Genomic DNA, 27,250 nt, shown 5'->3' on the forward strand with positions numbered 1-27,250 from the left:
TCAGAATCTCTGAGGGTGGGACTCAAATGTCAGTATTTTTTTTTAAATCTTCACATAATTCCAATATTCAGCCAAAGTTGAGAACCAGTGCCTCAGCCCAGTGTTTCTTGATCACTAATATACATGTATCACCTTTCTAGGGGATTTAACTCCTGTTAAAACACAGAATTTAATTTAGCAGCGAGGATGGGGGCCAACAAACTCCCAGGGATGCTGCTGCTGCTGGCCCATGGATCACACTTTGAGTAGCAAGGACTTGAATAACAGTGTAATTATCTGTATTTTAAATTATTTATATAGCCAAAAATAAATAAAAATTTTAAATAAATAAATAATTCAAATAAATTAAATAAATAAATAAAGGTCAACACATGCATGCAGGTCAAGAAGCAACAGTTAGAACCAGACATGGAGCAACAGACTGGTTCCAAATTGGGAAAGGAGTATGTCAAGGCTGTATGTTGTCACCCTGCTTATTTAACTTACATGCAGAGTACATCATGTGAAATGCTGGGCTGGATGAAGCACAAGCTGGAATCAACATCACTGTAGAAAGTAACTGCAGCCATGAAATTAAAAGAGGCTCGCTCCTTGGAAGAAAAGCTATGATGAACCTAGAGAGCATATTAAAAAGCAGAGACATTACTTGGCTGACAAAGCTCTATCTAGTCAAAGCTATGGTTTTTTTCAGTAGTCAGGTATGGATGTGAGAGTTGGGCTATAAAGAAAGCTACATGCCAAAGAATTGATGCTTTTGAACTGTGGTGTTGGAGAAGACTCTTGAGAGTCCCTTGGACTGCAAGGAGATCCAATCAGTCCATTCTAAAGGAGATCAGTCCTGGGTGTTCATTGGAAGGACTGATGCTGAAGCTGAAACTCCAATACTTTGGCCACCTGATGGGAAGAACTGACTTATTGGAAAAGACCCTGATGCTGGGAAAGATTGAAAGCGGGAGGAGAAGGGGATTACAGAGGACGAGATGGTTGGATGGCATCACTGACTCAATGGACATGAGTTTGAGTAAGCTCTGGGAGTTGGTGATGTACAGGAAAGCCTGGTGTGTGGCAGTCCATGGCGTCGCAAACAGTCAGTCATGACTGAGCGGCTGAACTGAACAGGACTGGACGTCACTGCTGCCTGTGAGCTTTCTTTGGTGGCCGCGAGAGGTGGGATCCAAGGTGTTCTGAAAAAAACAAGGACAGTCTCCACGCCCGTGCTTTCAGGAGGGTTCCTTCTCCTCGGGATCAGAGAGGCAGATCAGAGGACTGAGTCCCCCTCCAGCCTCATTGTCGGCTACAGCATTTTCCCTCTGGGCGTCTTTTTATTTCTCTTTCATCTATTTCCAGTAGGTCCTTATCGTATGTGTGAAAATTTTTTTTTAAATCCAGTGTTTATTTTGGATTTTACACACAGACATAGTTCCTAGGCAAAAAAATAATGTATATATAGTTCAGTGAATATGAAAGTGTCTTCCTTTTTTCTGGCATTGCTGATGCTAGAGACATCTAGGACAGAAACCAAATCCTTTGTGGAGGCTGAGCAGCAGGCCCACCCCCGGTGACTGTGTGGTTTGTACACCCCATGAAAACACCTGCTAAGATGATGGAGGGGTTAGAAAGCAGCTACCATTCTGCTTGCCAAGCTGTGCGCCCTGGCAAGACACTTTATCAGTCAGAGGGCGCCTTCCACACAAATCGCTACACCACACTACACTGCGGCTGCGTTTGCCCTAAGCAGGACTCTTATTTATTTTGCACGAAAGTGCTCATTCCTTAATGGGGTTCCACCAATCTGTCCACCGGAGAAGTGTCTAATAAAAGAAAAATTCCTTCTCAGTTGCCTCAAAGGCCTGCCAAAGCTGGGTAGCCCTGTGTGTGTGTGTGTGTAAGGGCATGGCTTGTCGGCTAACTCATTGCCTAGCTTCACCTAGTCTGAGGGCCCTGTGTTGCAGGACTGTGATGCTGAAACCAGGCCCGCCCTGGCAAACTGGCAGGGCCGGTCACCCCTCTCTGGGGAATTTCCTCTAGCTGGGCACCTTGGGATTGTCATTTCATGACAGAGGGAAGTTCCTAGTGTTTCCCCTGTCTCATCCCCTGTGGTTTCCTTGCCTTGGGGTGACCCTTGTGTTTAAAGGGCATAGACATCACAGAGGGAAGAAGCCCGATCCTGCAAAGCGTGCCTCTACTGGGGACGTTCTGGCGTCAGCGCCTCAGACCTCCTGATTGACTTAGAAGTTCACTCTTTTTCCTCCCATCCCTCTGTCCCAAAGGTGCTGGCTTAACTTCTATGCATTTCCTCTTTGCGCAAACTCTGTTCTTTCTTCCTACCTCTGCCCTGCACGCCCTCAGAGCACTACTTCTCTGCTCTTTCGATGGCTGAATACAAAAGGCTCCCTTCCTAATCTGACCCCCAGGCACACCTCTGAGTCCTGGTTGCTTTATTTAGTTGCCTTCCTCCCCTCCCTGACTAAAAAAGAATGTTTATTTGTTGCAAAATATTTAGAGTACAGAAATGTAGTAACATTTTATGCGACTGAATTTCTTACCAGTAATTTTTCTATGAATATTTTTACACAGTTCAGAACAGACTGCATAGTTTTATATTTGGACTTTCTTTTTTTAACTTAACAACATGAACACGGTATTGAAATCCTAAAAACATTTTCCTATGACAGTCATATCAGCAAGATAGCAGGCCAGGAAGTTATAGACCCTGCTTCCCCCACAGAGACACCTAATTAACCACAATGTATATAGACCAGAACCCCTCCATGAGAACTCTAGAGCCCAACTGAGAGGCTGTAACACCCATAACACTGTAAAACCAAGAAGGGATTCCAGAAAAAGGGGATGCTACAATTGTGTTGTTGTGCAGTTGCTCTGCCTCAGTTGTGTCTGCCTCTTTGCAACCCCGTGGATGGCAGCACGCCAGGCTTCCCGGTCCTTCACTATCTCCCTGAGTTTGCTCAAACTCATGTCCATTGAGTTGGTGAGGCCAGCCAACCATCTCATCCTCTGTCATCCCCTTCTTCTCCTGCCTTCAATCTTTCCCAGCATCAGGATCTTTTGCAATGAGTCAGCTCTTCACATCAGGTGGCCAAAGTATTGGAGTCTCAGCTTCAGCATCACTGCTTCCAATGAATAGTCAGGGTTGATTTCCTTTAGGATTGACTGGTTGGATCTCCTTGCAGTCCAGGGGACTCTCAAGAGTCTTCCCCAACACCACAGTTCGAAAGCATCAATTCTTCAGCTCTCAGTCTTCTTTATGGTCCAACTCTCAAATCCATACATGACCACTGGAAAAACTATAGCTTTGATTATATGCACCTTTGTCAGCAAAGTAACATCTCTGCTTTTTAATATGCTGTCTAGGTTGGTCATAGTTTTTCTTCCAAGGAGCAAGCTGTAGACCGTCCTTCCCTCACAGAGACACCTAATTAACCACAATATATAGACCAGAACCCCTCCATGAGAACTCTAGCACCCAGCTGAGAAGCTGAAACACCCAATCCACTGTAAAACAAAGAAGGGGTTCCAGCAAAAGGGGATGCTACAATTACGTTGTTGTTTAGTCGCTCGGTCATGTCCAACTCTTTGCGACCCCGTGGACTGCAGCACACCAGACTTCCCTGTCATTCACCATCTCCTGAAGCTTGCTCAAACTCATGTCCATTGTAACTCCTATAACTCAGCAGCAACAAAATCAAACAACTCAATTAAAAATGGGAAAAAGACTGGAAGTGTCATTTTTCCAAAAGTGATGTATAAATGGTCAGTAAGTATTGGAAAAATATTCAGCTTCGCTAAACATCAGAGAAGTATAAATCAAATCACAATGAGATATCACTTCACACTCATTAGGACAGCTGCTATCAAAAATACACAGATGACAAGTGTCACCAAGGAGGTGGAGAAATTGGAACCCTCGTTCCAAATGATGGGGTCGTAAGATGGTTCCACTGCCGAGTTCCAGACCAGCATGGCAGGGTAGGAAGGCCATGGACTCACCTCCTCCCATGGACACAGCAAAACTACAGCTACACACAGAACAAGTATCTCCGAGACTGACCCAAAGGCGAACTGAACAGATTTCCTGTGACTAAGGTTATAAAGAAAAGGCCACACAGAGATGGAAAGTGGGGCAGAGATGCAATCCTGTACCTGGTGGAATTTTCTCAGGGGATGGAAGTGCTTGAAAACACCATTTTTTAAAAATAGTTATGGAAAACACTATCACCCAGCTGGCCTGGTGCTGGCAGGCACCATATCTATCACTCTCCATCAACCTAGCTAAAACCATGCACCCCACTTCAGTGATCCCCCAAGAACCTGTCCCACCTAAAGCAGCTCCCACCCCACCCCACCTGGCAGGTGGTCCTGGCTGAAATCAAGCCCCTCCAAAGTGGCTTCTGCTCTGGGGACCAGCCCCACACACCAGCACACCCATATCTGTTGTGGCCCACCAACAACAGGAGGACACACGCAGGTGTCCACTCAGGGATCACCACTGGAGCACCCAGCTCAGGTGACGGGGGAGGAGTGTGCCACCAAGCTCCACAGGGCTTTCTACATAAAGAAAGGCTTTCCACTCTTTCATGGCCAGGAGATAAAGCTGACATAGCTTATCCATAGAAACAAACATAGAAAGTCAGGCAAAATGAGATGAAAAATACCTGCAAACAACTTACCAGATAAAGGAGCTCAAAGTAATAAATATGCTCACCAGACTGGGAGAGGAAAGGATGAACTCAGTGAGAACTTCAGCAAAGAGGCAAAAATATTAAAAAGAAGTAGTCAGAAATGAAGAATTACAACAATCGAAGTGAGAAACGCACCAGAGGAATCAACTGCAGTTTAGAGGATACAGAAGAATGAGTCATCAGTCTGGAAGACAGAATAGTGAGAATCATCCAACTGGAAAAGAAAAAAGACTTTTAAAAAATGATAGTTTAAGGGATCTCTGGGAAAACATCAAGCATACTAATGCTCACATTATAGGGGCCCCACAAGGAGAAGAGAGAGACAGAAAGGGACAGAAAACCTATTTGAAGAAATAATGGCTGAAGATTTCTTTAAACTGCAGAAGGAAACACATCCAAGTCCAGGAATCACAGAATCCCAAATGAAAAGAACCAAAAGACCCACATAAAGACATATTATAATTGAAAAGTCAAAAGTTAAAGATAAGGAGGGAATCTTAAAAGCAGTAAGAGAAAAACAACTAGTTACATATTAGGGAACATCCAAAAGACGATCAGCTAATTTTTCAGCAGAGACTTGATAGGTCACAAAGGACTGGAATGATATATTCAAAGTGCTGAAAGGCAAAACCTACAATCAAGAGTACTCTATCTACCAAAGTTATGATTCAGATTTGAAAGAGAGATTTAGAGTTCCACCTGACCTGCCTCCTGAGAAACCTGTATGCAGGTCAGGAAGCAACAGTTAGAACTGGACATGGAACAACAGACTGGTTCCAAATAGGAAAAGGGGTACGTCAAGGCTGTATATTGTCACCCTGCTTATTTAACTTATATGCAGAGTACATCATGAGAAATGCAGGGCTGGAAGAAGCACAGGCTGGAATCAAGATTGATGGGAGAAATATCAATAACCTCAGATATGCAGATGACACCACTCTTATGGCAGAAAGTGAAGAAGAACTAAAGAGCCTCTTGAGGAAGATGTAAGTGGAGAGTGAAAAAGTTGGCTTAAAGCTAAACATTCAGAAAACTAAGATCATGGCATCCGGTCCCATCACTTCATGGCAAATAGATGGGGAAACAGTGGAAACAGTGGCTGACTTTATTTTTCTGGGCTCCAAAGTCACTACAGATGGTGACTGCAGCCATGAAGTTAAAACACGCTTATTCCTTGGAAGAAAAGTTGTGACCAACCTAGACAGCATATTAAATAGCAGAGACATTACTTTGTCAACAAAGGCCCATCTAGTCAAGGCTATGGTTTTTCCAGTAGTCATGTATGGATGTGAGAGTTGGACTATAAAAAAAGCTGAGTGCCAAAGAATTGATGCTTTTGAACTGTGGTGTTGAAGACTCTTGAGAGTCCCTTGGACTGCAAGGAGATCCAACCAGCCCATCCTAAAGGAAATCAGTCCTGAATATTCACTGGAAGGACTGATGCTGAAGCTGAAACTCCAATACTTTGGCCACCTGATGGGAAGACCTGACTCATTTGAAAAGACCCTTATGCTGGGAAAGATTGAGGGCAGGAGGAGAAGGGGACAACAGAGGATGAGATGGTTGGATGGCATCACCGACTCAATGGACATGGGTTTGGGTAAACTCCGGGAGTTGCCAGACACGACTGAGCAACTGAACTGAAACGAACTAAGATGAACAAAAGCTAAAGGAGTTCATCACAACTAAACTGGTCTTATTAAAAAAAAATGTTAAAGGGACATCTTTAAACAGAAAAGAAAGGTCAAAACTAGAAACAAAATTATAAAAGAAAAAAACTCATCAAAAGGGAGGGCATTACTAAGTGGTAAAAGGATCACTCCAACAACAGGCTATACCACTGGCAAGCATCGATGCACCCAACATGAGAATACCTGAATACAAATATTAACAGACATAAAGGGCGAAACAGACAGCAGTACAATAACAGTAGAGAACTTAACACTCTACTTAGATCAAAGGACAGATCACCCGGACGGAGTATCAGTAAGGAAACATTGGCCTTCAGTGGCATATTATACCAGATGACTTTGACAGATACCTATAGAACACTCCACCAGAAAACAATAAAACACACGTTCTTTTCAAGTGCACAGGGAACATTCTCCAGGACAGGTCACATGACAGGCTACAAAACAAGTTCTGATGAATTTAAGATTGAAATCACATCAAGAATCTTTTGTGACCACAGTGTTATGAGGCTAGAAGTCAACTACAAGGAAAAAACTGCAACGCACCCTCCCGCCCCAGTACATGTAGGCTAAAGAACATACTTCTGAACAACCAGTGGATCAACAAAAATCAAAAGGAAATTAAAAAATGCCTTGAGACTCATGAAAATGGAAACACAATGTTCCAAAATTTATGGGACACAGAAAAAGCAATTCCAAGAGGGAGTTGGGTTTATAGTGATACAGATCTCCAACAGGAAACAAGAAAATTTTCAAATAAATGATCTAACCTTACACCTAAAAGAAGTAGAAAATAGAATAAACAAAGCCCGAAGTTAACAGACAAAAGGAAATAATAAAGATCAGAATGGAAATAAATGAAATAGAGACTAAAAAGAAAATAAAAGATCACCAGATAAACAGAATTGATAAACCTTTCAGCTAGACTCATCAAGAGAAAAGAGAAAGTGCTCAAATAAATAAAATCCGCAATGAAAGGGAAATTACAACTGACACCAAGAAATCTGAGGATTATAAGAGAGTCAATACTAAGAATTAATACCAAGGGAACATTTCATGCAAAGATGGGCTCGATAAAGGACAGATATGGTATGGACCTAACAGAAGCAGAAGATATTAAGAAGAGGTAGCAAGAATACACAGAAGAACTGTTCACGACCAAGATAATCACGATGGTGCTAGAGCCAGATATCCTGGAATGTGAAGTCAAGTGGGGCTCAGAAAGCATCACTACGAGCAAAGCTAGTGGAGGTGATGGGATTCCAGTTGAGCTGTTTCAAATCCTGAAAGATGATGCTGTCAAAGTGCTGCACTCAATATACCAGCAAATTTGGAAAACTCAGCAGTGGCCACAGGACTGGAAAAGGTCAGTTTTCATTCCAATCCCAAAGAAAGGCAATGCCAAAGAATACTCAAACTACCACACAATTGCACTCTTCTCACACGCTAGTAAAGTAATGCTCAAAATTCTCCAAGCCAGACTTCAGCAATATGTGAACCATGAACTTCCTGATGTTCAAGCTGGTTTTAGAAAAGGCAGAGGAACCAGAGATCAAATTGCCAACATCTGCTGGATCATGGAAAAAGCAAGAGAGTTCCAGAAAAACATCTAATTCTGCTTTATTGACTATGCCAAAGCCTTTGACTGTGTGGATCACAATAAACTGTGGAAAATTCTGAAAGAGATGGGAATACCAGACCACCTGACCTGCCTCTTGAGAAAACTATATGCAGTTAGAACTGGACATGGAACAACAGACTGGTTCCAAATAGGAAAAGGAGTACGTCAAGGCTGTATATTGTCACCCTGCTTATTTAACTTCTATGCAGAGTACATCATGAGAAACGCTGGGCTGGAAGAAACACAAGCTGGAATCAAGATTGCTGGGAGAAATATCAACAACCTCAGATATGCAGATGACACCACCCTTCTGGCAGAAAGTGAAGAGGAACTAACGAGCCTCTTGATGAAAGTGAAAGTGGAGAGTGAAAAAGTTGGCTTAAAGCTCAACATTCAGAAAACAAAGATCGTGGCATCTGGTCCCATCACTTCATGGGAAATAGATGGGGAAACAGCGGAAACAGTGCCAGACTTTATTTTTGGGGGCTCCCAAATCACTGCAGATGGTGACTGCAGCCATGAAATTAAAAGATGCTTACTCCTTGGAAGAAAAGTTATGACCAACCTAGATAGCACATTCAAAAGGAGAGACATTACTTTGCCAACAAAAGTCCCTCTAGTCAAGGCTATGGTTTTTCCAGTAGTCATGTATGGATGTGAGAGTTGGACTGTGAAGAAACCTGAGCACCAAAGAATTGATGCTTTTGAACTGTGGTGTTGGAGAAGACTCTTGAGAGTCCCTTGGATTGCAAGGAAATCAGCCCTGGGATTTCTTTGGAAGGAATGATGTTAAGGCTGAAACTCTTTTAAGTACTTTGGCCACCTCATTCGAAGAGTTGACTCATTGGAAAAGACTCTGATGCTTGGAGGGATTGTGGGCAGGAGGAGAAGGGGACGACAGAATATGAGATGGCTGGATGGCATCACTGATTCGATGGACGTGAGTCTGAGTAAACTCCAGGAGTTGGTGATGGACAGGGAGTCCCGGCGTGCTGTGATTCATGGGGTCGCAAAGAGTTGGACACGACTGAGCGACTGAAGTGAACTGAACTGAATACAAACAATTATACCCCAATGAATTGGAAAATCTAGAAGAAATGGATAAATTCTTAGAAACATGCACTGTTCCAAGACTGAATCAGGAAGATTTAGAAAATCTGAACAGAGTGACCCCTAGTAATGAAACTGAATCAGTAAGTAAAAAATTCCAAAAAACCAAAGGCCAAGGACAAGATGGCTTTACACGTGAATTCTACCAAACTTGTAAAGAAGAATTAATACCTATTCTTTTCAAACTACAGTTGACCCTTGAACAATGCAGCTTCAACTGCATGGGTCCACTTATATGAAGGTATTTTCCAATAGTAAACACTACAGTACTATATGGACTGCTGGTTGATTGAATCCACAAACATGAAGAGCCTGGATATGGAGGGCTGATTCTAAGTCATACGTGAATTAATGTCAACTGTATTTAAAAAAACTGAAGATGAAGGAATGCTTCCAAATTCATTCTATGAGGCCAATATCACCCTCATACCAAAGATAGATACTACCAAAAAAAATTACAATCCAAAATTCCTGATGAACATATAGGCAAAAATCCTCCATAAAATATTAGTCAATCAAATTCAACAGTCCAGTAAAAGAATTATACACTTTCAATAAGTAAGATTTATTCCAAAGATGCAAGAATGGTTCAATATTCACAAAACAATCATTGTGATAGCCATATTAACAAAAAAGGATAAAACCCACACTGTAGGTGGATTCTTTACCATCTGAGCCACCAGAGAAGCCCATAAAACCCGCATGATCATCTCCCTAGAGGCAGAAAAAGCATTTGACAAAATTCAACACCCATTTACGATAAAAATTCTCAATAAAGTCGGTATAGAGAGACCATACCTCAGCATAAAAAAGGCCATATATACAAATCTATAGCCAATCAATGGTGAAAAGCTAAAATCTTTTTTTCTAAGATCATGAACAAGACAAGAATACCAATTCTTTCCACTTTTATTCAACATAGCACTGGAAGACTTAACAAAGGTAATCAGACAACAACAACAACAACAAAAAAAAACCATCCAAATTGGAAAAGAAAAAATACAACTGTCATTATACAGATGACATGATACTATATACAGAAAATCCCAAAGACTCCATACACAAAAAAACTATTACAACTAATAAATGAATTCAGTAAAGCTGTGAGATATAAAACCAATATACAGTAATCTGTTGCATTTCTATATACTCATAATGAACTGTCAGAAAGAGAAATTTAAAAATCAGTCCCATTTACAATTGCATCAAAAAATAAAACACCAGGCCTTCCTGATGGTCCAGTAGTTAAGAATCTGCCTGCCAATGCAGGAGACATGGGTTTGATCCCTCCTCCAGGAAGATCCCACATGCCAAGGAGCAACTCAGGCTGTGTGCCACAACTCCTGAGCCTGTGCTCAGGAGCTCAGCACCTAGAGCTCACAACAGGAGAAGCCACAGCAGTGAGAAACCCACACACCAAAACTCAGGGGTAGCCCTTTCTCACTGCAACTAGAGAAAGCCCATCCACAGCACCAAAGACCTAGTGCAGTATAAATAAATAAATATTTTCAAAAAAGAATAAAATACCTAGGAACAAATTTAATCAGTAAGGTACAGGGCCGACACTTGGAAAACTATAGGACATTGATGAATAAAATTGAAGATGACACAAATAAGTGGAAAGATAGGCTCAGATGGTAAAGCGTCTGTCTACAATGTGGGAGACCCGGATTCATGGACTAGAAGAGTTAATACTGTTAAAACATCCAAACTACCTAAACCAATCTACAGCTTCAATGCAACTCCTATAAATATATGTATGGAGCTATGAAAGACCCCAAAATAGTCAAAGCAATCATAAAGAAGAACAATATTGAGCATATCATACTCCCTGATTTCAAACTATACCACAAAGCTATAATCAAAATTATAGCACTGGCACAAAAACACAGAGATCTGAAGATGGCAGAGGAATAGGACGGGGAGACCACTTTTCCCCCCACAAATTCATCAAAAGAACATTTAAACTCTGAGTAAATGCCGCAAAACAACTTCTGAATGCCGGGAGAGGACATCAGGCACCCAGAAAAGCAGCCCATTGTCTTCGAAAGGAGGTAGGAAAAAATATAAAGGACAAAAAAAGAGACAAAAGAGGTAGAAACGGAGCTCCATCCCAGGAAGGGAGACTTAAAAAGAGAGAAGTTTCCAAACACCAGGAAACACTCTCACTGCCGAGTCTGTGGCGAGCCTTGGACGCACAGAGGGCAACATAACCGGGAGGAAAAATAAATAAATAATTAAAACCCACAGATTACGAGCCAACGGTAACTCCCCCAGTGGAGAAGCAGCGCAGACACCTGCACCCGCCACTAGCAAGTGGGGGCTGGGCAGGGAGGCGCGGGCTGCAGTGCTTAGAGTAAGGATCTGGCCTGAATGCCCCGAGGGCAATCTGAGCGAACTAACTTGGGCTAGCAAACTAGACTGTGGGATAGCTACCGCGTAGAAAGCCCAAAGACACCGCCAGGCTCGTGCACAGAACAAAGGACTGAACAGAACTAGCTGGCTGCAGACCATCCCCCTCCAGTGACAGGCAGCCAGAGCCGGAAGGGGGCAATCGCAGCCCCAGAGAGACATTATCTACCAAACTGCAAGCAGGCTTCTTTGCTAACTAAGACTTCTTGGGGTTCTGGACAGTCAACATCCTCCTGAGAAGGTGCACCGGTTGTACACCCAGAAAACCCAGCGGCAGGGACGGGGGAGGCAATAAGTCGCAGCCACCACGCTCACTAAACACCTCATCACCTGAGCTGCTCTGACCTGGGAAGGGCACAAAACACAGGCCCAACCTAGTCTGCACCTCTAAGAACTACCTGAGTGCCTGAACCTGAGCGGCTTAGACCTGGGAGGTGCATACAGCCCAGGGCTGGCCTCGGATGGTTCCCAGTGGAGCAACCTAGAGCCTGAGCAATGTGGGCAGGGAGGGTACACGCGCCGTGAGCAGGGGCAGGCCCAGTGTGGCTGAGGTACTGCGAGCACACGCCAGTGTTATTTGTTTGCAGTGTCCCTCCCTCTCCACAGCGCGACTGAACAAGTGAGCCTAAAAAAGTGTCCACAACTGCCCCCCTTGTGTCACAGAGGAAATCAGACACTGAAGAGACCAGCAAACAGAAGCTAAAACAGAGGGAACCGCTTTGGAAGTGACAGGTGCAATAGATAAAAACCCTGTAGTTAGTACTGACTACATAGGAAGGGGCCTATAGATCTTGAGAAATATAAGCTGGACCAAGGAACTATCCAAAAATGAACTGACCCCATAATACCCACAATACCACCAGAGAAAGTCCTAGATATATTTTTACTACTTTTACGATCATTCTTTTTTTTTAATTAAAAAAAATTTTAAGTCCTCTATTACTCCTTTAATTTTCACTTTTATAATCTACTATTACTTCGCAAAAAAAAGACCCTATTTTTTAAAAGCAAACTTCATATATATATATTTTATAATTTTTGTGACTTTTTTTTCTTTTTTTTTTCTTCTTTTCTTTAATATTGTATTCTTGAAATTCCAAACTCTACTCTAGATTTTTAATCTTTGCTTTTTGGTATTTGTTTTCAATTTTGTACCTTTAAGAAGCCAATCTTCAGTACCCATTTTTACTTGGGGGCGAGATTACTGGCTTGATTGCTCTCTCCCTCTTTGGACTCTCCTTTTTCTCCACCAGGTCACCTGTGTCTCCTCCCTACCCCTTCTTTTCTCCACCCAACTCTGTGAGTTTCTGTGTGTTCCAGACAGTGGAGAACACTTAGGGAACTGATTACTGGCTCGATCTGTCTCTCTGCTTTTGATTCCCCCCTTTTATCCTCCTGGCCACCTCTGTCTCCTTTCTCTCTCTTCTCTTCTCTCTATAACTCTGTGAACATCTCTGACCAGTCCAGACTGGAGCGCACATAAGGCAGTGATTACTGGCTAGCTTGCTCTCTCCTCTATTGATACCACCTCATCTCATTCGGGTCACCTCTAACTCCCTCCTCCCTCTTCTCTTCTCCATGTAACACTGTGAATCTCTCTGGGTGTCCCTCACTGTGGAGAAACTTTTCATCTTTAACCTAGATGCTTTATCAATGGTGTTGTATAGAAGGAGAAGTCTTGAGACTACTATAAAAATAAGACTGAAAACCAGAAGCAGGAGGCTTAAGTCCAAACCCTGAGAACACCAGAGAACTCCTGACTCCAGGGAACATTAATTGACAGGAGCTCATCAAACGCCTCCATACCTACACTGAAACCAAGCACCACACAAGGGCCAACAAGTTCCAGAGCAAGACATAACATGCAAATTCTCCAGCAACACAGAACACAGCCCTGAGCTCCAATATACAGGCTGCCCAAAGTTATTCCCAAACTATTGACATCTCATAACTCATTACTGGACATTTCATTGCACTCCAAAGAGAAGAAATCCAGCTCCACCAACCAAAACACTGACACAAGCTTCCCTAACCAGGAAACCTTGACAAGCCACCCATACAACCCCACCCACAGCGAGGAAACTCCACAATAAAGAGAACTCCACAAACTGCCAGAATACAGAAAGGACACCCCAAACTCAGCAATATAAACAAGATGAAGAGACAGAGGAATACCCAGCAGGTAAAGGAACAGGATAAATGCCCACCAAACCAAACAAAAGAGGAAGAGATAGGGAATCTACCTGATAAAGAATTCCAAATAATGATAGTGAAAATGATCCAAAATCTTGAAATCAAAATGGAATCACAGATAAATAGCCTGGAGACAAGGATTGAGAAGATGCAAGAAAGGTTTAACAAGGACCTAGAAGAAATAAAAAAGAGGCAATATATAATGAATAATGCAATAAATGAGAACAAAAACACTCTGGAGGGAACCAACAGTAGAATAACAGAGGCAGAAGATAGGATTAATGAATTAGAAGATAGAATGGTAGAAATAAATGAATCAGAGAGGAAAAAAGAAAAACAAATGAAAAGAAATGAGGACAGTCTCAGAGACCTCCAGGACAGTGTTAAATGCCCCAACATTCGAATCATAGGAGTCCCAGAAGAAGAAGGCAAAAAGTAAGACCATGAGAAAATACTTGAGGAGATAATAGTTGAAAACTTCCCTAAAATGGGGAAGGAAATAATCACCCAACTCCAAGAAACCCAGAGAGTCCCAAACAGGATAAACCCAAGGCGAAACACCCCAAGACACATATTAATCAAATTAACAAAGATCAAACACAAAGAACAAATATTAAAAGCAGCAAGGGAAAAACAACAAACAACACCCCAGGGGATTCCCATAAGGATAACAGCTGATCTTTCAATAGAAACTCTTCAGGCCAGGAGGGAATGGCAAGACATACTTAAAGTGATGAAAGAAAATAACCTACAGCCCAGATTACTGTACCCAGCAAGGATCTCATTCAAATACGAAGGAGAAATCAAAAGCTTTACAGACAAGCAAAAGCTGAGAGAATTCAGCACCACCAAACCAGCTCTCCAACAAATGCTAAAAGATATTCTCTAGACAGGAAACACAAAAAGGGTGTATAAACTCGAACCCAAAACAATAAAGTAAATGGCAAGGGGATCATACTTATCAATAATTACCTTAAATGTAAATGGGTTGAATGCCCCAACCAAAAGGCAAAGACTGGCTGAATGGATACAAAAACAAGACCCCTATATATGCTGCCTACAAGAGACCCACCTCAAAACAGGGGACACATACAGACTGAAAGTGAAGGGCTGGAAAAAGATTTTCCATGCAAAGAGAGACCAAAAGAAAGCAGGAATAGCAATAATCATATCAGATAAAATAGACTTTAAAACAAAGGCTATGAAAACAGACAAAGAAGGACACTACATAATGATCAAAGGATCAATCCAAGAAGAAGATATAACAATTATAAATATATATGCACCAAATATAGGAGCACCGCAATATGTAAGACAAATGCTAACAAGTATGAAAGGGGAAATCAACAATAACACAATAATAGTGGGAGACTTTAATACCCCACTCACACCTATGGACAGATCAACTAAACAGAAAATTAACAAGGAAACACAAACTTTAAATGATACAATAGACCAGTTAGACCTAATTGTTATCTATAGGACATTTCACCCCAAAACAATGAATTTCACCTTTTTCACAAGCACACACGGAACCTTCTCCAGGATAGATCACATCCTGGGCCATAAATCTAGCCTTGGTAAATTCAAAAAAATTGAAATCATTCCAAGCACCTTTTCTGACCACAATGCAGTAAGATTAGATCTCAATTACAGGAGGAAAACTATTAAAAATTCCAACATATGGAGGCTGAACAACACGCTGCTGAATAACCAACAAATCACAGAAGAAATCAAAAAAGAAATCAAAATATGCATAGAAATGAATGAAAATGAAAACACAACAACCCAAAACCTGTGGGACACTGTAAAAGCAGTGCTAAGGAGAAAGTTCATAGCAATACAGGCATACCTCAAGAAACAAGGAAAAAGTCAAATAAATAACCTAACTCTACACCTAAAGCAACTAGAAAAGGAAGAAATGAAGAACCCCAGGGTTAGTAGAAGGAAAGAAATCTTAAAAATTAGGGCAGAAATAAATGCAAAAGAAACAAAAGAGACCACAGCAAAAATCAACAAAGCCAAAAGCTGGTTCTTTGAAAGGATACATAAAATTGACAAACCATTGGCCAGACTCATCAAGAAACAAAGGGAGAAAAATCAAATCAATAAAATTAGAAATGAAAATGGAGAGATCACAACAGACAACACAGAAATACAAAGGATCATAAGAGACTACTATCAGCAGTTGTATGCCAATAAAATGGACAACGTGGAAGAAATGGACAAATTCTTAGAAAAGTACAATTTTCCAAAACTGAACCAGGAAGAAATAGAAAATCTTAACAGACCCATCACAAGCACGGAAATTGAAACTGTAATCAGAAATCTTCCAGCAAACAAAAGCCCAGGTCCAGACGGCTTCACAGCTGAATTCTACCAAAAATTTCGAGAAGAGCTAACACCTATCCTACTCAAACTCTTCCAGAAAATTGCAGAGGAAGGTAAACTTCCAAACTCATTCTATGAGGCCACCATCACCCTAATACCAAAACCTGACAAAGACGCCACAAAAAAAGAAAACTACAGGCCAATGTCACTGATGAACATAGATGCAAAAATCCTTAACAAAATTCTAGCAATCAGAATCCAACAACACATTAAAAAGATCATACACCATGACCAAGTGGGCTTTATCCTAGGGATGCAAGGATTCTTCAATATCTGCAAATCAATCAGTATAATACACCACATTAACAAATTGAAAAATAAAAGCCATATGATTATCTCAATAGAAGCAGAGAAAGCCTTTGACAAAATTCAACATCCATTTATAATAAAACCTCTCCAGAAAGCAGGAATAGAAGGAACATACCTCAACATAATAAACGCTATATGTGACAAACTCACAGCAAACATTATCCTCAATGGTGAAAACTTCAAAGCATTTCCCCTCAAGTCAGGAACAAGACAAGGGTGCCCACTTTCACCACTACTATTCAACATAGTTTTGGAAGTTTTGGCCACAGAAATCAGAAAAGAAAAAGAAATAAAAGGAATCCAAATTGGAAAAGAAGAAGTAAAACTCTCACTGTTTGCAGATGACAGGATCCTCTACACAGAAAACCCTAAAGACTCCACCAGAAAATTACTAGAGCTAATCAATGAATATAGTAAAGTTGCAGGATATAAAATCAATACACAGAAATCCCTTGCATTCCTATACACTAATAATGAGAAAATAGAAAGAGAAATTAAGGAAACAATTCCATACACCATTGCAACGAAAAGAATAAAATACTTAGGAATATATCTACCTAAAGAAACTAAAGACCTATACATAGAAAACTATAAAACACTGGTGAAAGAAATCAAAGAGGACCCTAATAGATGGAGAAATACACCATGTTCATGGATGGGAAGAATCAATATAGTGAAAATGAGTATACTACCCAAAGCAATCTATAGATTCAATGCAATCCCTCTCAAGCTACCAATGGTATTTTTCAGAGCTAGAACAAATAATTTCACAATATGTATGGAAATACAAAAAACCTCGAATAGCCAAAGCAATCTTGAGAAAGAAGAATGGAACTGGAGGAATCAACCTGCCTGACTTCAGGCTCTACTATAAAGCCACAGTTATCAAGACAGTATGGTACTGGCACAAAGGCAGAAATATAGATCAATGGAACAAAATAGAAAGCCCAGAGATATGGACACCTTATCTTTGACAAAGGAGGCAAGAATATACAATGGATTAAAGGCAATCTCTTTAACAAGTGGTGCTGGGAAAACTGGTCAACCACTTGTAAAAGAATGAAACTAGAATACTTTCTAACACCATACACAAAAATAAACTCAAAATGGATTAAAGATCTAAACGTAAGACCAGAAACTATAAAACTCCTAGAGGAGAACATAGGCAAAACACTCTCCGACATAAATCACAGCAGGATCCTCTATGACCCGCCTCCCAGAATATTGGAAATCAAAGCAAAAATAAACAAATGGGACCTAATTAAACTTAAAAGCTTCTGCACAACAAAGGAAACTATAAGCAAGGTGAAAAGACAGCCTTCGGAATGGGAGAAATAATAGCAAATGAAGCAACTGACAAACAACTAATCTCAAAAATATATAAGCAACTCCTGCAGCTCAATTCCAGAGAAATAAATGACCCAATAAAAAAATGGGCCAAAGAACTAAATAGACATTTCTCCAAAGAAGACATACAGATGGCTAACAAACACATGAAAAGATGCTCAACATCACTCATTATCAGAGAAATGCAAATCAAAACCACAATGAGGTACCATTTCATGCCAGTCAGAATGGCTGCGATCCAAAAGTCTACAAGCAATAAATGTTGGAGAGGGTGTGGAGAAAAGGGAACCCTCTTACACTGTTGGTGGGAATGCAAACTATTACAGTCACTATGGAGAACAGTGTGGAGATTCCTTAAAAAACTACAAATAGAACTGCTTTATGACCCAGCAATCCCACTGCTGGGCATACACACTGAGGAAACCAGAATTGAAAGAGACACGTGTACTCCAATGTTCACCACAGCAGTGTTTATAATCACCAGGACATGGAAGCAACCTAGATGTCCATCAGCAGATGAATGGATAAGAAAGCTGTGGTACATATACACAATGGAGTATTACTCAGCCACTAAAAAGAATACATTTGAATCAATTCTAATGAGGTGGATGAAACTGGAGCCTATTATACAGAGTGAAGTAAGCCAGAAAGAAAAACACCAATACAGTATACTAACACATATATATGGGATTTAGAAAGATGGTAACGATAACCCTGTATGTGAGACAGCAAAAGAAAAACAGATGTATAGAACAGTCTTTTGGACTCTGTGGGAGAGGGCAAGGGTGGGATGATTTGGGAGAACAGCATTGAAACATGTATAATATCATATATGAAACAAATAACTAGTCCAGGTTTGATGCATGATACTGGATGCTTGGGGCTGGTGCACTGAGATGACCCAGAGGGATGGTACGGGGAGGGAGAAGGGAGGAGGTTCCAGGATGGGGAACACGTGTATACCTGTGGCGAATTCATGTTGATGTATGGCAAAACCAATACAATATTGTAAAGTAATTAACCTCCAATTAAAATAAATAAATTTATATTAAAAAACACATAGATCTGTGGAACAGAATAGACAGCTCAGAACTAAACCCACATGGACATGATCAGTTAATTTACAACAAAGGAAGGAGGGGAAGAAATGGTCTCTTCATTAAATGGTGCTGAAAAATTAGACAGCTACATGCAAAAGATTTTTAAAAAAGGAAAAGAAAAAAGAAACTGTACTACTATTATACACCATTTACAAAAATAAACTCAAAACGGATTAAAGACTTAAATGTAAGACTTGAAACCATAGGACATAGCCAGTATATCTTTGACATTGATTTTAGCATTATTTTGGATTTGTCTCCTCAGGCAAGGGAAACAAAAACAAAGATAAGTAAATGGGACTACATCAAACTAAGAAGCTTTTGCACAACAAAGGAAGCCATCAACAAATTAAAAAGGCAACCAACTGAATGGGAGACATACTGTAAACAATATGTCGAATAAAGGTTTAATGGCTAAACTATGACCAGAACTCACACAACTCAACATTGAGAAAAACAATAATTAAAAAATGGCAGAGAACCTGAATAGACATTTTTCCAAAGAAGATATACAGATGATCAATAGACATATGAATAGACATCACTAATCATGAAGGAAATGCAAGTCAAAACCACAAGGAGATATCACCTCACACCTGTCAGAAAGTTATTATCTATTATTTCATTATCAAAAAGACAACAAAGCATTGGCAAGATTGTAGAGAAAACAGAACCTGCATGCATGGTTTGTGGGAACATAAATTAGTGCAGCCACTATGGAAAACAGTATGGAGGTTCCTCAAAAAATTAAAAATAGAACTATCATATGATCCAGCAATTCTACTTCTGGGTACTTATTTGAAAAACATGAAAACACTAATTCAAACAGATATATGCACTTCTACATTCACTGGAGCACTATTTACAACAGCCAAGAAATGGAAACCCCCTGTGTCCATCCATACAGGAGCAGATGGAGGGCGATGCATGCAGTTGGCCCTTGAGAACCGTGAGGATGAACTGCGCGGGTCCATTTACACATTGTTTATCAATAAATAACTGCTATTACTACACAGTATACAGTTGGTGGAGTCTGTAGAGTTACCTGTAGATTGAATTGTGGATATACAGGGCCAAATCAAAAGTTATACACGGATTTTTAAAATTTACTTTTGGCTGTGCTGGGTCTTTGCTGCTGGAGCGCTTCTCTCGTTCTGGCGAGCGCGGGCTCCTCTCTAGCTATGAGGTGCGGGATTCTCATTCTGGAGGTTTCTCTCCTCGTGGGCACAGGCTCTAGGCATGCAGCTTCAGTGGCTGCGGCCGCAGGCTCCAGAGCACAGGACAGCTGTGGAGTACGGGCTTAGCTGCTCCTCGGCATGTGGCGTCTTCCCGGTTTAGGAACTAAACCTGTGTTCCCTGCATTTTCAGGTGGATTCTTAACCACTGGCCCACCATGGATTTACAACCACACAGAGGGCTGGTGCCTATAACTCCTGGGGTTATTCAAGGCTTAACTGTATACACAAGGGTATATTACTCAGCCATTAAGAAAAAAAAAGGAAAACTTGCCATTTGTCACAATATGGATTCACTTAGTATTATTATAAGTGAAGTAAGTCATACAGAGAAAGGCAAATACTGTATGGTTTCACTTATATGTGTAATCTAAAAAACAAAAGAAATAAACATGCACAACAAAACGGAAAGTCTTAGATACAGAGAACAAACTGCTGGCGGCCAGAGGGGAGCAGGCGGGGAGCTGGGCGAAAGAAGTGAAGGGGATTAAGAGGTACAGACTGCTACTTATAAGACAAATAACTTATGGGGCTGTAGTGTATGTAACAGCATAGCGGGCATAGTCAGTCGTAATAACTTTTTATGGTGGCAGATGGTTACCAGGGGCCTTCCCAGGCAGTGTTAGCAGTGAGGAAAAACCTGCCTGCCAATGCAAGAGATGTTAGTGATGCAAGTTTGACCCCTGGGTTGGGAAGATTCCTGGAGGAGGGCATGGCAACCCACTCCAGTATTCTTGCCTGGAGAATCCCATGGACAGAGGAGCCTGGCAGGCTACAGTCCCTGGGGTCTCACAGAGGCGGACGCAATTGAAGCGATGGCATGCATGCATAGTGACTAGATTTATCATGGTGATCAATTTGTGTTGCATATAAATGTCAAATCACTGTGCTGCCCACCTGAAACTAACAAGATGCTGTACGTCAACTATAATACTTCAGTAAAAAGGGGAGATAGTACAGCTGCTATGGAAAATAGCACTGAGGTTCCTCAGAAACTTAGAAATAGAACTACCATATGGTCCAGCCATTCTACTTCAGAGTTTATAGCCAAAGAATTAAAAGCAGGGTCTCATGGAAATATTTGTACACCATGTTCACAACAGCATTACTCACAACAACCAAAGGTAGGAGCATCCCAAATATTTGTTGATTGATGAACAAAGTGTGGTATATACATAAAATGGAATTCTAACTTTATTTCCTTCCTTAAGCAGGAAGGAAGTTCTGTCACATGCTACAACATGGATGAAGCTTGAGGGTATTATGCTAAGTGAAATAAGTCAGGCACAAAAAGATAAAACTTGTATGATTCCACTCATCTGAGGTATCTAAAGTATTCAAATTCATAGAAACAGAAAGCAGAATACAAGGCTGGGGAGAGGGAAATGTTATTTAATGGGTAGAGAGTTTCAGTTTTGCAAGATGAAGTTCTATTTCACAACAATGTGAGTATAGTTAACACTATTGGACTGTACACTTAAAAATGGTTAAAATAGTAAATTTGGGGGTTTTTTCTTTACCAGTTAAAAAATAGCTGGTAAACTGGTGTGATGCCCCTTAACTGGCTTAACCATTCTTCTACTAGTTATTCAGATCAGAAGTCAGCAAACTGTTTCTTGAAGGACCAGATAGTAAATATTTTAGGCTTTGTTGGCCATAGTCTCTGCTGTTACAGCAGGAAAGAAGATGTAAACAATATGTCCTTGAGGGTGGCTGTGCTTCAGTACAAATGCATCTGCAAAAGTAAGAGGAAGGCCATCATGCGTTGAGCCTGGGTTTAGACTGTTTCTAAAATTTCTAATTTCTAGTATTATAAAAATGCTGCTAATGAATGTCTTTGTGGAAAAAGTCTATATATATTATTTATATAACACATATACTTTCCTAAGTTTTTTTTTTTTTTAAATCGACTTCTGCTTCATTGACTATGCTAAAGCCTTTGACTGTGTGGATCACAACAAACTGTGGAATATTCTTAGTGAGATGGGAATACCACACCACCTTACCTGCCTCCTGAAAAACCTGTTTGCAGGTCAAGAAGCAACAGTTAGAACTAGACATGGAACAACAGACAGGTTCCAAATTGGGCAAGTACATCAAGGCTATATATTCTCACCCTGCTTATTTAACTTATATGCAGAGTACATCATGCGAAATGCAGGGCTGGATGAAGCACAAGCTGAAATCAAGATTGCTGGGAGAAATATCAACAACATCAGATATGCAGATGATATCACTTTAATGGCAGAAAGCGAAGAAGAACTAAAGAGCCTCTTAATGGAGATGAAAGAAGAGAGTGAAAAAGTTGGCTTAAAATTCAACATTCAAAAAATGAAGATCATGGCAAATAGATGGGGAAAATATGGAAACAGTATCAGATTTCGTTTTCTTGGGCTCCAAAATCACTGTGGACAGTGACTGCAGCCACGAAATTAGAAGACGCTTACTCCTTGGAAGAATAGCTATGACAAACTTAGATAGTGAATTAAAAAGCAGAGACATCACTTTTCCAACAAAAGTCCATATAGTCAAAGCTATGGTTTTTCCAGTAGTTATATATGGATGTGAGAATTGGACCATAAAGCTGAGCACCAAAGAAATGAAGGCTTTTGATCTGTGGTGCTTGAGAAGACTCTTGAGAGTCCCTTGGACTGCAAGAGATCAAACCAGTCAATCCTAAAGGAAATCAACCCTGAATATTCATTGGAAGGACTGATGCTGAAGCTGAAGCTCCAATACTTTGGCCACCTGATGTGAAGAGCTGACTCATTTGAAAAGACCCTGATACTATGAAACATTGAGGGCAAGAGGAGAAGGGGGTGACGGAGGATGAGATGCTTGGATGGCATCACCGACTCAATGAACATGAGTTTGAGCAAGCTCAGGGAGATAGTGAAGGACAGAGAAGCCTGGCATGCTGCAGTCTATGGGGTCACAAAGAGTCGGACGTGACTTAGTGACTGAATGACAATAACAATAGATAGATAGATATATAGATGAGCAAAGTGTGGTATATACATAAAATGGAATTTTATTTCCTTCCTTAAGTAGGAAGGAAATTCTGTCACATGCTACCACATGGATGCAGCTTGAGGACATTATACTAAGTGAAATAAGCCTATATATAATAGCCTATATATTATACATACCATATATACAGTAATACTATGTATATACAGTAACTTTTCTTGGGAAAGTATATATATTATAAGTATATTATATACTTTCTCTTCTTAGGAAAGAATTCTACAAATGAAGTTAATGGAGTAAAATTACGGCTATTTCTAAGGTCCTTGATGCACACTGTTGGATACGGCTTGAAGCTGCTTTCTGATCCTGATTCAGCAACACCTTTGGACACTGCTGAGGCAGTACCTGGAATGGAGCTCTCCTAAGTACTAAGGCTGCACCACTCAGTTCAGCTCCCCCTCCTTGTCTCTGCCCCTGCAGGTCTGCCAGCCCCTTTACCCTCAGCCAGCATGCCATCTGCCTCCTGCTCAACCTGTCCACCAACCCGTGTGCTACCTTTTCCTTCCCAGCCCACGAGTCACTCAGTCCTCACGTGCAGACTACACGCAGGGACTTCCTCCACCTCTTTCTGGAAACCCTAGAATATGACAGCAAAAGGATCCTGTACTGCACAAAACCACACAGAGACAATAAAATGTGGTGGGGCTTGAACACAGAAGGATGAGTAGCCGCTGACTTGTAGATGACAAGCTGAATCTGAGGCCTAGGGTGAGGAAAGGCAAGGAGCAACTCAGCCTGCGCTGAGAACTCCCACAGGCTCTGTGGCCCAGTACTTGGTGGTACCAGCTGTTTCCAGAAGTGTGGGTGCAGATGGGACTGAAAACAGAAGGACTGGGTGAAAGTCATTAGAGAGTGTCTCTTCCCCATATTCACACAGCCAGACCACTGCATGGCCCCAAGCCCGCAACAAGACTAAACGGCTGAAAACACAAGTCTCTGGATAAAGGCACAGCAGGCAGCCGTGAGGACGGGGCACCGGACTGAAGACAGCACAATCCTAGAGATTCTCACAGTGAACGGAGAGAAAGCTTACGTGCCAAGGGCTGAGATCCACCCCACTCTTCGCTGGCTTGGCTCCCAGACCACGGGTAGCTAGGACGGTATCTTCCAGGCACATACTGGAAGATACTTTCTGGAGAGACCTAAAGATATAAAAATGTGGGTTACATGAGGCAATAGGTGGATTGCCATACAGAGAAGCCCACGTTATCAACTCCCCCTGATACGCAAAGTTCTCAGCAGCTTTTAGCTCCCTCCCCGTTTAAAACTATGAATGGAAAACCAAGGTTCCCCACAAATCTGAGGATAGCCTCTAACAAGAAAGGTAGAAACCAAAACAGGAAAGGAAAAAAAAAAAAAAAAGTAAATGGAGGGTGATAACTGGACCTCTGAACATCCGGATAGGTTAGATATTATTTCTAAGTGTGTCTGTGAGGGTGTTTCTGGATGAGGCCAACGTTTGCATCAGTAGGCTGTCGAGCAGATTGCCCTCCCCGTGTCAGTGGGCCTCACCCAATCTGCTGAGGACCTGCACAGAATGAAAGCCTGAGTGAGAAAGAATTCTCCCTGCCTGTCTGTATCTGGGTCGTTGGTCTTCCGCTTTCAGACTCAGACTTGAACTTAAACAACAACAGTCTTGCTTCTCAGGCTGTCAGACGCAGGCTGAAATTATCCTGTCTGCTCCCCGAGGCCCCCAGCTTGAAAACTGTATATCCTGGACTTCCCAGCCTCCATAACTGTGTGAGCCAACTCCTTATAGTAAACCAACCTCTCTCTCTCATTTATCTTTAAATTACCCATCTCTTTGCTTTGTTGTGAATTTCTCTATTCCCCTCCTGTTTTTTCATCTTCAATGTCAGACATTTATTTGTTTTGCTAAGTTTATATTATCCTTAATAAACCCCCCAAATCCATCCATTTGTCTGTCTGTTAAATGTCTTCACTTGTTTGAGAAGATAAAAAACATCTAACTGTGTGGATAAAATCAAATAACAAAATTATAATAAAACACTGACCAAATAAATATTATATATTTATATAACTATAAATATATATTATTATATATACAATATATATTATATATAATTATATATATTGCTCTGCTTTCTCCAGAGAATCCAGACTAATACAGAAACTATACAGGGAGATGAAAACCTAAACCTCACCTCTAAGGAGAAAAATTAGAATCAAAACTTATTTTTTCCCCAATGAAAAATTAAATATTGAAGAATATGATTTTGTCAAATAGGGTTGAGAAAACAATAATCACAGAAAACTAACCAGTCTGATCACATGGACCACAGCCTTGTCTAATTCAATGAAACTATGAGCCATGCCGTGCAGGGCCACCCAAGATAGATGGGTCATGGTGGAGAGGTCTGACAGAAAATGGTCTACTGGAGAAGGGAATGGCAAACCACTTCAGTATTCTTGCCTTGAGAACCCCATGAACAGTATTAAAAGGACTGAGTTTTGGAGAGTCACAAATTATTGCAATATCTAACATTTTTGACCAAACTTCAAAGAACTGATTTTTGCTCCTTTGGGAGACAATACTGCCCCTGTGCAGAGTGTATGCCTTAGATCAGATAGGACATTACTTCTGTGAAATAAGACTCAGTTGCTATTTTTAAAATGGACATTGAAAGAATAAAAAAGGGTTCTTGGAAATTAAAATTATAAAAGCAGAAATTTAAAAACTCACTGAAAGGATGGCGAGCAAGATCTCCCAGAAAGCAAAATGCTAAGAAAGAAGATGGCAGAGAAGGAGAGGATGGATTGCAAAATGATGGCATCAGTTCAGGAAGCTCAACGTTTTCCTAATGAAAGTTCCAGAAAGAGAAAACATAGGTGGGGTACGTGTGTGTTTGTTTTAGTGGTGAGGAATAATTCGAGTAAATTTCCCCAAGGGACTGAAGAATATGCATTTCCAAACTCAAAGCAGCCAGGGAGAGCCGAAAGCAGCAGATGAAACCCCCTTCCAAGGCACCTCCCCAAGATTCCAGAGCACTGGGAGCAAAAAGACTGTCCTGAGACATCCATCCTCTTACTCCCAGGAGGTGTCTTCCAGCTCCTGGTCGGTAAGAATCTCAAGGGTGGACAAGGCTTTTCTAGCAGATTTGTCACGAGGATTTCAGCTCATTTAACCGGACTGTGGCTCAGATCATGAACTCCTTATTGCCAAATTCAGACTTAAAGAAAGTAGGGAAAACCACTAGACCATTCAGGTATGACCTAAATCAAATTCCTTGTGATGATACAGTAGAAGTGAGAAATAGATTGAAGGGCCTATATCTGATAGATAGAGTGCCTGATGAACTATGGAATGAGGTTCGTGACATTGTACAGGAGACAGGGATCAAGACCATCTCCATGGAAAAGGAATGCAAAAAAGCAAAATGGGTGTCTGGGGAGGCCTTACATATAGCTGTGAAAAGAAGAGAAGTGAAAAGCAAAGAAGAAAAGGAAAGATACAAGCATATGAATGCAGAGTTCCAAAGAATAGCAAGAAGAGATAAGAAAGCCTTCTTCAGTGATCAGTGCAAAGAAATAGAGGAAAACAACAGAATGGGAAAGACTAGAGATCTCTTCAAGAAAATTAGAGATATCAAGGGAACATTTCATGCAAAGATGGGCTCGATAAAGGACAGAAATGGCATGGACCTAACAGAAGCAGAAGATATTAAGAAGAGGTGGCAAGAATACACAGAAGAACCATACAAAAAAGATCTTCACGACCAAGATAATCACAATGGTGTGATCACTCATCTAGAGCCAGGCATCCTGGAATGTGAAGTCAAGTGGGTCTTAGAAAGCCTCAATACGAACAAAGCTAGTGGAGGTGATGGAATTCCAGTTGAGCTATTTCAAATCCTGAAAGATGATGCTGTGAAAGTGCTGCACTCAATATGCCAGCAAATTGGGAAAACTCAGCAGTGGCCACAGGACTGGAAAAGGTCAGTTTTCATTCCAATCCCAAAGAAAGGCAATGCCAAAGAATGCTCAAACTACCGCACAATTGCACTCATCTCACACGCTAGTAAAGTAATGCTCAAAATTCTTCAAGCCAGGCTTTAGCAATATGTGAACCGTGAACGTCCAGATGTTCAAC

General features: G+C 41.0%; 1 protein-coding gene across 4 annotated transcripts in view; it reads right to left on the reverse strand.

Annotated features, from left to right (window-relative positions):
- METTL6 (methyltransferase 6, methylcytidine) overlaps window positions 1-27,250 on the reverse strand; it is a 64,750-nt gene that overhangs the window by 11,886 nt on the left and 25,614 nt on the right. For all 4 annotated transcript variants that reach the window (XR_008200185.1, XR_008200186.1, XR_008200182.1 and 1 more), the window contains one exon: window positions 24,173-24,281. The gene's annotated coding sequence lies outside the window, so the exon portion shown is untranslated. The remainder of the gene's footprint in view (window positions 1-24,172; window positions 24,282-27,250) is intronic.

This window comes from Budorcas taxicolor, chromosome 1, assembly GCF_023091745.1.
Source record: "Budorcas taxicolor isolate Tak-1 chromosome 1, Takin1.1, whole genome shotgun sequence".
Classification (NCBI taxonomy): Eukaryota; Metazoa; Chordata; class Mammalia; order Artiodactyla; family Bovidae; genus Budorcas; species Budorcas taxicolor.